This window comes from Furipterus horrens, unplaced genomic scaffold (assembly GCF_987537825.1).
Source record: "Furipterus horrens unplaced genomic scaffold, mFurHor1.1.pri manual_scaffold_9, whole genome shotgun sequence".
NCBI lineage: Eukaryota > Metazoa > Chordata > Mammalia > Chiroptera > Furipteridae > Furipterus > Furipterus horrens.
The window spans coordinates 97,096,338-97,104,640 of NW_028327179.1; positions in this window are offsets into that span (position 1 = coordinate 97,096,338).

The following is an 8,303-nucleotide window of genomic DNA, read 5'->3' on the forward strand; positions in this document are numbered from 1 at the left end:
TCAGGGGGGCCTCTGGAGCTGGGCTGCTCCTTCTGAGTTGTTCCATTCAAGGCAAGAAGTCCAAGCATCTGCCTCTCTTCTTCAACGTATGTATTTAAACTGGTATACTCTTCTTTATTTATATTATACTTTCTCTCTTAAAGGAGAGGAGCGGGAGGGTAAATATAAATGATTGCCATTTTGTTTAACCTTAAACCTAAGATAAGTCAAGGGTATGAGCTGAGTACTAAAAGCATTAAAGAAAAAGGTTCAGAGCACCCCAAATGAGGGAGGTACAAAATCTTACCCTGTTTTCCTTGGTCCCCTAGGTCAAGGACATCTCAATCGATAAGAAATTCTAAATTTAGCAGTAAGTATCTTATCCAGAGCAAGAAACACACTACTCAGAACCGTAGTGCTTCCTTCAAACACTCTGTTAAGAAAGCTCTGTTATTTGGGAAAGTTCTGACTTAGCACGACAACATGAAAAGGTAGAATCAACATTTCTAGGAAAATCAGGAACAGAAGATAGTTGATGTTACAATAGGAAGAGAAATTTTGAACCGAAAACCCAATTTAAAATTAATTCACTTAGGAAATTGTATGTGTACTGCTACTAGACATGAATAGAAGTAAGAGTATGTGTGGTCTGAATATTATGGAGGGCATTTAAGAGTCAGAGGTGATATTCATCATTTCACTGATTTAGGGTGTATTTATTGAGCACCTGTGAAGCACTGGCACTGTGCCAAATGCTGGCAATAGAATAATAAACACAAAACACACGGTTCTTGCCTCATTGTTCCAGAAATCCAGTTTTCCTACTTTTAAGATCCTAAACAGTTTTATTTAAATGAAATATATACAGAGCCACAATATATAATAGAGATAAGGATTCTGTACTCAGTTCCAATATGTGGGTATTTTTCTGCGCACATCTGGGAAATTCTCCGACACCAGCAGGGTGACCCACAAATCACCTCAATTCTGCCACTATCCACTCAGAGGTAGTGTCAGACCCCACAGGCGAGGGCTCAGTTCCAGGAGACTGCCTGTACTTGGGGTGCCAGTCCCAAGTTCAGGTTGTTATCTGTGCTACTCATCGACTGGCTATAAATCAGAGGTTTCCGACACCTCTACCTTGGGTCTGATTAATTTTCTAGAGTTGCTCACAGAATTCAAGAAACCCATTAACTCTCTAGATTCCCAAATTATTAGAAAGTATGTTAATGATGCGAATCAACAGCCAGATGAAGAGGGATAGGGCAAGGTCTGCAGCAAAGGAGCTTTCGATGGAGTTTTGTGTCTGGTAAGGCGGCAAACAGAGCAATTCTGGCTTCCCAACCTGGAAGCTCTTTTTGGGTTTTATGATTTTTATGGAGATTTATTACGCATGCGCAATTGATTAAGTCATTGGCCATTCCTAATTGATGGAACCTTCATTCCCACTCTCAGCCCTAGAAATCAGGGGGTGGAACGGAAAGTTCGGGCCCTCCATTTATGGTTGGTTCCCCTGGCAACCACACCCCTCCGTCGGTGCTTTCCCAGGTCTCCTCATTAGCATAGGGTCAGTTGTGGTGAGAAAGGGTTTGTTATGAAGAATAAGGCCACCTTTTCTCTTGATGGGCACGAAGCCATTTCAGGAGCTGAGGACCAGACGCCAAACATTTTAAGAGAAGATGCTCCTATTGCTTTTATCCCTCAGGAAATTCCAAGGGTTTTAAACGCTGTGAAATAGAAACAGCGGATAAAACCAAATATATATGAGAAATATATATTTGGTGATGACCAAATATATAGGTATTATACATCACAATAGGCAAGAGACAAATGCAAAATTATTTTAATTGAGGCGGAGACAGTGTTTTCTGTCCACTGCCTGCCCTCGCCCCTCCCCCCAAAAGCATTTTCTTCTGCCAAAACACATATATACACAGTACACAGCCCAAGTATGTTCCCAAATATCAGGGCTCCACAAATCCCTGTTTGAACTAAAATACTAGACAGTATTTCAGATTCTTTTCTAATTCACAGATTAGATAATTGAAAAAGTTGTTAAGTACTTCTGTGACATGCTTAACTTGAAGGAAGTTTCATTATCTTTGAGCTGAATGCCCATTAATCCTCTGAAGATATCAAAATACATTTTATATTTTATTTCATTTTCTTTGAAATAAAATATTTATATTACTTGCTCATAGTTAATAAAAAAGTTAGATTAACAATAGAAAATTTTCATTGCTGCTTTTATAATTTTCACGATCTTATTGATGGGTTGATTATTAAAAAGTTGAAGAAGGCTTATTTATAAATCATACATTTCGCAATAAAGATTTATGTTAAATAAAGAAGAAATCTGTGCATAGCTGGTCCATTACATTTAATAAAAGAACTTAAAAGAGGCACAGAGCAGATTACATTCAAATTTCACATTCAAGCTAATGTCTGTGTTGTATCCTCGTTTAGCTATATAATATGTAAGTCCCTGTTATGTACCGATACTCATATTCTTATATTCTCTTCCTCTTTTTCCTCTCATACGTCCGAGGACACAGAGGATGATCACATCCTGGAACTTAAGTCAGGCTCTCAGCAGAAGAACAAAATTGCTTGACTAAATACTAGGTGCCACCAGAAGTCACCTGGAAACACACGAATGAATGTTTCTACAGAAACTCTAAGCCCTCTTACTTATAGTCATGATATGTATCTATGATAATGCGAATATTTGTCACTTTTATCATATACAACAAAAATCAGAGGTGGGAAACTGATGATAGACATGCCGGGACAGCACACGTGTCCAGAAGGTGACCTGAGGAGTATGGATCCATTCAGTGAGCCAGCCGTGTCTGCACACACGCGTTCAACAGATATTTAGCCCTTTCCGTTTTTGCCAGGTACTGTTCTGTGTCCCAGGGATACACTAGGAAATCAGAAAGATGCAGCCTTTAATCCTGAAAACTTGGATATTGGTGGAAAAAATTTGAAAGTAAATTAAAATCAAGCATACCTCAAATATATAGTTTTTCATAGAGCTAAGAGCTGAGAATTAATGTTATAATTTTGGCTACACTAAGTGTGCACGAGCCATTATATCTTTCTCTTTCTCCCCAGAATCTCCCAAACTATGTATCTTAGTTACCTACTTCAAAGCCTACTGAGCTACTCTTCAAAACCAGGGCTTTTATTTTATTTTATTTTTGAAATACCATTTTCTTTCCTGTTTTACACACCCCTAATGCAGTGTGTTAATATTTTTCTCCTTTTTTTCCAAAATAATGTTTCTTTCTTGGTTCATTTATAGCTAAAGTGTGTATGTTTGAGATGAGTGATGGAGTGGGGATTCCAGGGATAAAGAAGAGAAAGGCTGGGTCTAAGGACAGTTTTTAAAGAAACAATGAATAATGTTAAGAATTGGCCTGGACTGCAGTCATTACTACTATGTTTAAAGTGCAGTTTTACATATGCATTAGAGGAATATGCATGGATTAAGTATAATAATCCAGGCTGCTTTGAACAGAAATGGGTAATATCTAGAATTTGCTTATTTTATATATTATTAAAATACTAAGTGTGCCTTATTATCCTATTTTAAAAGTTAGAGAACTGAAACATGGGGAGGTTACATAATTCACCCAAGTTGGCGTTGCTAAAAATGTTGGAAGAGTTAGTGTCCACACTCATGACTACAGATCCTAACCTTTTCTGCCATGAGAGCTCCCTAGCCTGAGGCTGCAGAGAGAAGAACAGGTCCCTTCTCTTATCTCCTTGTTCGAGTTCTCTGATGAGTTTACGAAACCCTTCCTGACACACATGCGGAATGAGATATGAATCTAATAATAAACTAGGCTAATAACTCTGCTTGAGGATATACTCCAAATGAGAAGCCTTACGATCATATAATTTTTCTCCTTTTCGAGGGGGGCATGTTTTGACCAGGCGTGTTCTGGTATTTAAACTACTGGCCATTGACAAGTTTCAGTCTTATGGTTGGTGTTGGCAACCGCAGGACATGTATTATAAACTATTTATATATCAGGAGTCATATTTTACTACCCTATTTTTCACAGACATGTTATGGTTAATTGAATATGGATGACTGACAGAATGGATGGGTTTTCTGAATAATTCAGATTGTTTGACAATCATAGATCAAATAAACAGAAATTGTCAAAAAGTTTCCTGTCACTTATATCTGGTGCATTATTAAATAGCGACAAGGCATTTTTTCCCCCTGTGTTTCCTTAGCTATAAGAAAATAAACCCATAAAGGAAACTTTTACTAGGGGGTCCACTTTTCAGTACTCATCACTAAGTAAGGTGAAGGGTGTGTTTAGAAAGGAAAAAAAAAAACATAAAGAAAAAGAAATAGTTGATTTCTGTTGACATATGATTTTGCATCGCTAATTTCTGGAGATCTATTAGTAGTGAAGTATTGGAATTTTATCTCTCTATCTCATTCACATACACATATGCACAAACACATATGAACACACAAATAAATACTGCTCTATTATATAAGCAATTGACATACACCCCAAAGGCCTAAAGTCTTCTTTGAATTTTGCAGATTTATCCTTGGAACATAAGACTTCATCTCCATGAGATAAGAATCTCCTAACTGTACAAGGTTACTTTAAAAATAGGGTTAACATTTGGGCACATAACATTTTTTTTCCCCTGTAGCTTCATGCATTAAACTTCCAGAGGAAATAACTATTTTGTATAATTCTCAACACCATTTACTGCCACATTATAATCCTTCTCTATTACTAAAGACAAATAATTTTCAGCCCTGTCTAATAAGAACAAGTTACCCATCCATAATAGTTACAAAGTCCACTGATATCTTGACCTTTTATCTTCGTTGTTTATAAATATATCCTCCACTAACTGAGCAAGGCCTCCTCTGATCACAAAGGTTAATTTCTTTTTCTTGAAATAGAGTTAATGTAACCTATGAACCCATGATTCATATCTGTCAAGGACAGAAATTGAGAGGGGCTGGCCACAGACTAACTGTCATGAGAGAGGCGACGGTAGCATCAAGGCCACGGTCACAGCTCACTTCTGGAGGCAGTGAGGTAATTTTATTACTGATAATGTAGTTGTGGGAAGAAATATTTTCCTGGCTTCCTTCTTTCTTGACAGTTGACACATCTTGGATTCCCCTGAGAAACTCTCAAGCTCTGGGAAGAACCTGAGAAACAATTTTCAAAACCCTTAGAGAATTAAGAAACTCTAAAGCACGTCATGAGACATACATTTATTATAATAATGATGAATCTTTAATAATATATTCATTATGTCTGAAAAACAGTATCTATATCATTTTGATGAGTGCTTCTGTATGCAGTTACTGACTGTGTTTTTTTATATTCACTAAACTTGTATCTTACTGTCTTTTATTTTTGCTATTTCTAAATATAAAAGCCACCTTTATAAGTAAGAATTTTCTAGCATCAGAAGAGGATACTAAAGATCCAAGAAAGGTGTCATTGCCCCCACGTTTTAAAGTAGGAAATACCGATGCTTTTGGAATGGATTCATAGTTGGCTAAGGAAGCTACTTTCAGGGAGTAAATAATTTGCACATGCAATTTCTAAAACCTCTGTGAGGAATTTGACCATGTTACCTTATAGTCACATGCCTTAGCTTGATGCATTCTGAGAATGTAATATTATGGGCCTTTCTTTAAAAAGCGCTTTCAATTTCCTGGACGTTTGCTTTGATAATGACAAAGAGATAACTCAGAAGCATGCCTTCAATGCTGGCAATAGCTCGTTCTTTTTATAACCGAACTTGGTGTTCTTGAATTTTTAATCTGGTTTTCCAGGCTTATTTTTTTGATATGTGAAATGATGAGTGCTAGAGGGAAAAAAATGACCTGTATGACCATAGCATATACTGTAAAATCCTTAAATTGCTTTTAAATTATCCTGTTGGGGACTGCAGGTCTGATTCAGCATCCCACTGTCAAGGAGAGTTGACCGCAGTCTTTCAGCATCATTGGCGTGGCAGGTGTCTCCTTATCGGGAGTAAGACTCTCTTGCATTACAGCTTCAGGGGGGTCGTCAGAACTACACGTTTCCCATGCATATACTTGCCTGCCTGCGGCACAGATCAGAATCCGGATCATGACTGTTTTTTTTTCCCCCTTCAACAAACTAGTAAGCCCCAGAATATGTGTTGGCCACCCATCAAGCAGGTTTTCTGCCCCTGGTCTCAAACTGTGCAAATAACTACCAGTTCTTCTGGACAGAACTCAGAGCAGGAGACTTTTGTTATCAATGTGATCTGTGAACCTAAGAATTTGAATGGTCATCAGGATGATTTCTGATGGTAAATTTTAGGGCGGTGGTAAATATAAGAACGCATCTCTTTCTACCCATAAAAACGATTGTTTTTTTTTTTTTTTTTCATTTCCTTCAAGAATTATGGACTTTGCAACCTTCTAAGACATAGGCTAGGCCATTAAAAGGTACATGGGTACCAACTAATGTTTGACTAATCTTAATATTGAATTATTCCCGAAGACACTTTTCTGTAAGAGAACTTTCTGCAGGTGCCTGGTTTATATCTATGCATATTAATTAGCACAGGAAGAAGGACTATTTTCGTGTTTACCTTTCTATAGAAAAATTTAACTATAGGACTTGAGATACTGGGATACTTGAGAAAAAAAAGGGAAAATGAGTATGGGGTATTCCATGCAAACTGTAAGATCTGGTAAGACATTCTTTAACACCATTTGGTGTCCGGCTTATTTGACTAAGATAACTCTTATTAAAGGTTTTATAAGAAAATGTTCAAAATTCAAAATTTATCTAACTTATTTAAATTATTTTTTCCTATAGTTCAAATTTGAAATGTTCTTTATTTTACTGTGAGGAAAATTAGTTTAAAAAATTTCCAGTTTTTTACATGTAATATAGAAACCCATTTAAGATAAAGTCAAAGGTAAAAAATTATGCTGTTTATCTAAGGTTGTCCAATTTAGCATAATAGGTTCTGCTAAAGGAGAAACCTACTTTCATTGATTAGCTTTTATATACAGGGGTGGGCAAAAGTAGGTTGATAATAATGATAAATAATACAATGATAAATAAATGATACAAGAATAAACTTTTGTGTAGTCACAATTATAAACACACACACACACACACACACACACACACACACATTTCCTGTCTTCTCATTAAGACTGAACTCCTATGGAGCGGGGTCTATGAGTTACCTTAATGTATCTACAAGTCAGCTGGGTTGAGTAATCACATACTCGCCCTGAACATTTTCACCCCATTATTGTAGCAACTTTCTAATTGTTGCTCAGAGTCTCACTTCCTCCTCCTCAAGTGTCTTTTCTAAGCTGTCACCTTTTTAGGATGGGGTATGATCATGTCACCCAAATGCCTAAATTTTTCACTGGCACATTAAGAATTAATATCAAAACTACAGTTTGGTGGATTAGACCTTTCAATGTATTTTCTTAACTTACCTTTCCAGTTATAATTCCCAGTTTCCTGATGGGCACCATGTACCTTTCCCAAAGAACATGTTTTTCCTATGTTCTGACCATAATGGATGAATTTTTGCCATCTTGTGCCTTGTGTAGTCATCTGGGAATGTCTTTTCCTTTTTCTTTGCCTGATAAGTTGATCCTATTATTCATCAATAAAACTAGAAAAAAATTACCTCACCCATAAACCTTAATAAGCTTCCTTAGGAATAGTCATTCCCTTCTTTATTCTTATCTACATTTAATTCTGTCATTTTTTAAAATGAAAAACAATGTTTTAGTCATTATTATATCCCAAGACCTCATATTATACCTGGAAAATCAGGTGAAATAAAACATATATTTATGCAAAATAATCATTGAACTGTTGAATAGCCTTGGCTTTCATATTTAAAAGAGTGGAGTTGAAACCCAGGCCAGTGTGGCTCAGTTGGTTGGAGCATTGTTGAGTAGACCAAAATGTCGCAGGTTCGATTCCCCATCAGGACACACGCCCAATCTGCAGGTTTGATCCCTGGTCAGGGCACCTATAAGAAGGCAACCAATTGATCTTTCTCTTTCTCTTTCTCTAAAATCAATGAAAAAAAGTTACTCCAGTGAAGAAAATAAACAAATAAACAAACAATTTAATTAATTAAAAAGAGTGGAGTTGAATATTAAGCTGTACAAGATCACTTAAATAAGTATTAGACTGTGTTGCATCCTCCATACTCAATATGTGTTTGTAAATTGAATTGTTTGTTTGAAAATTGGTGGAAGTTTTACAAGTCAGTGAAAAAGATACAATTCACAAACACATATT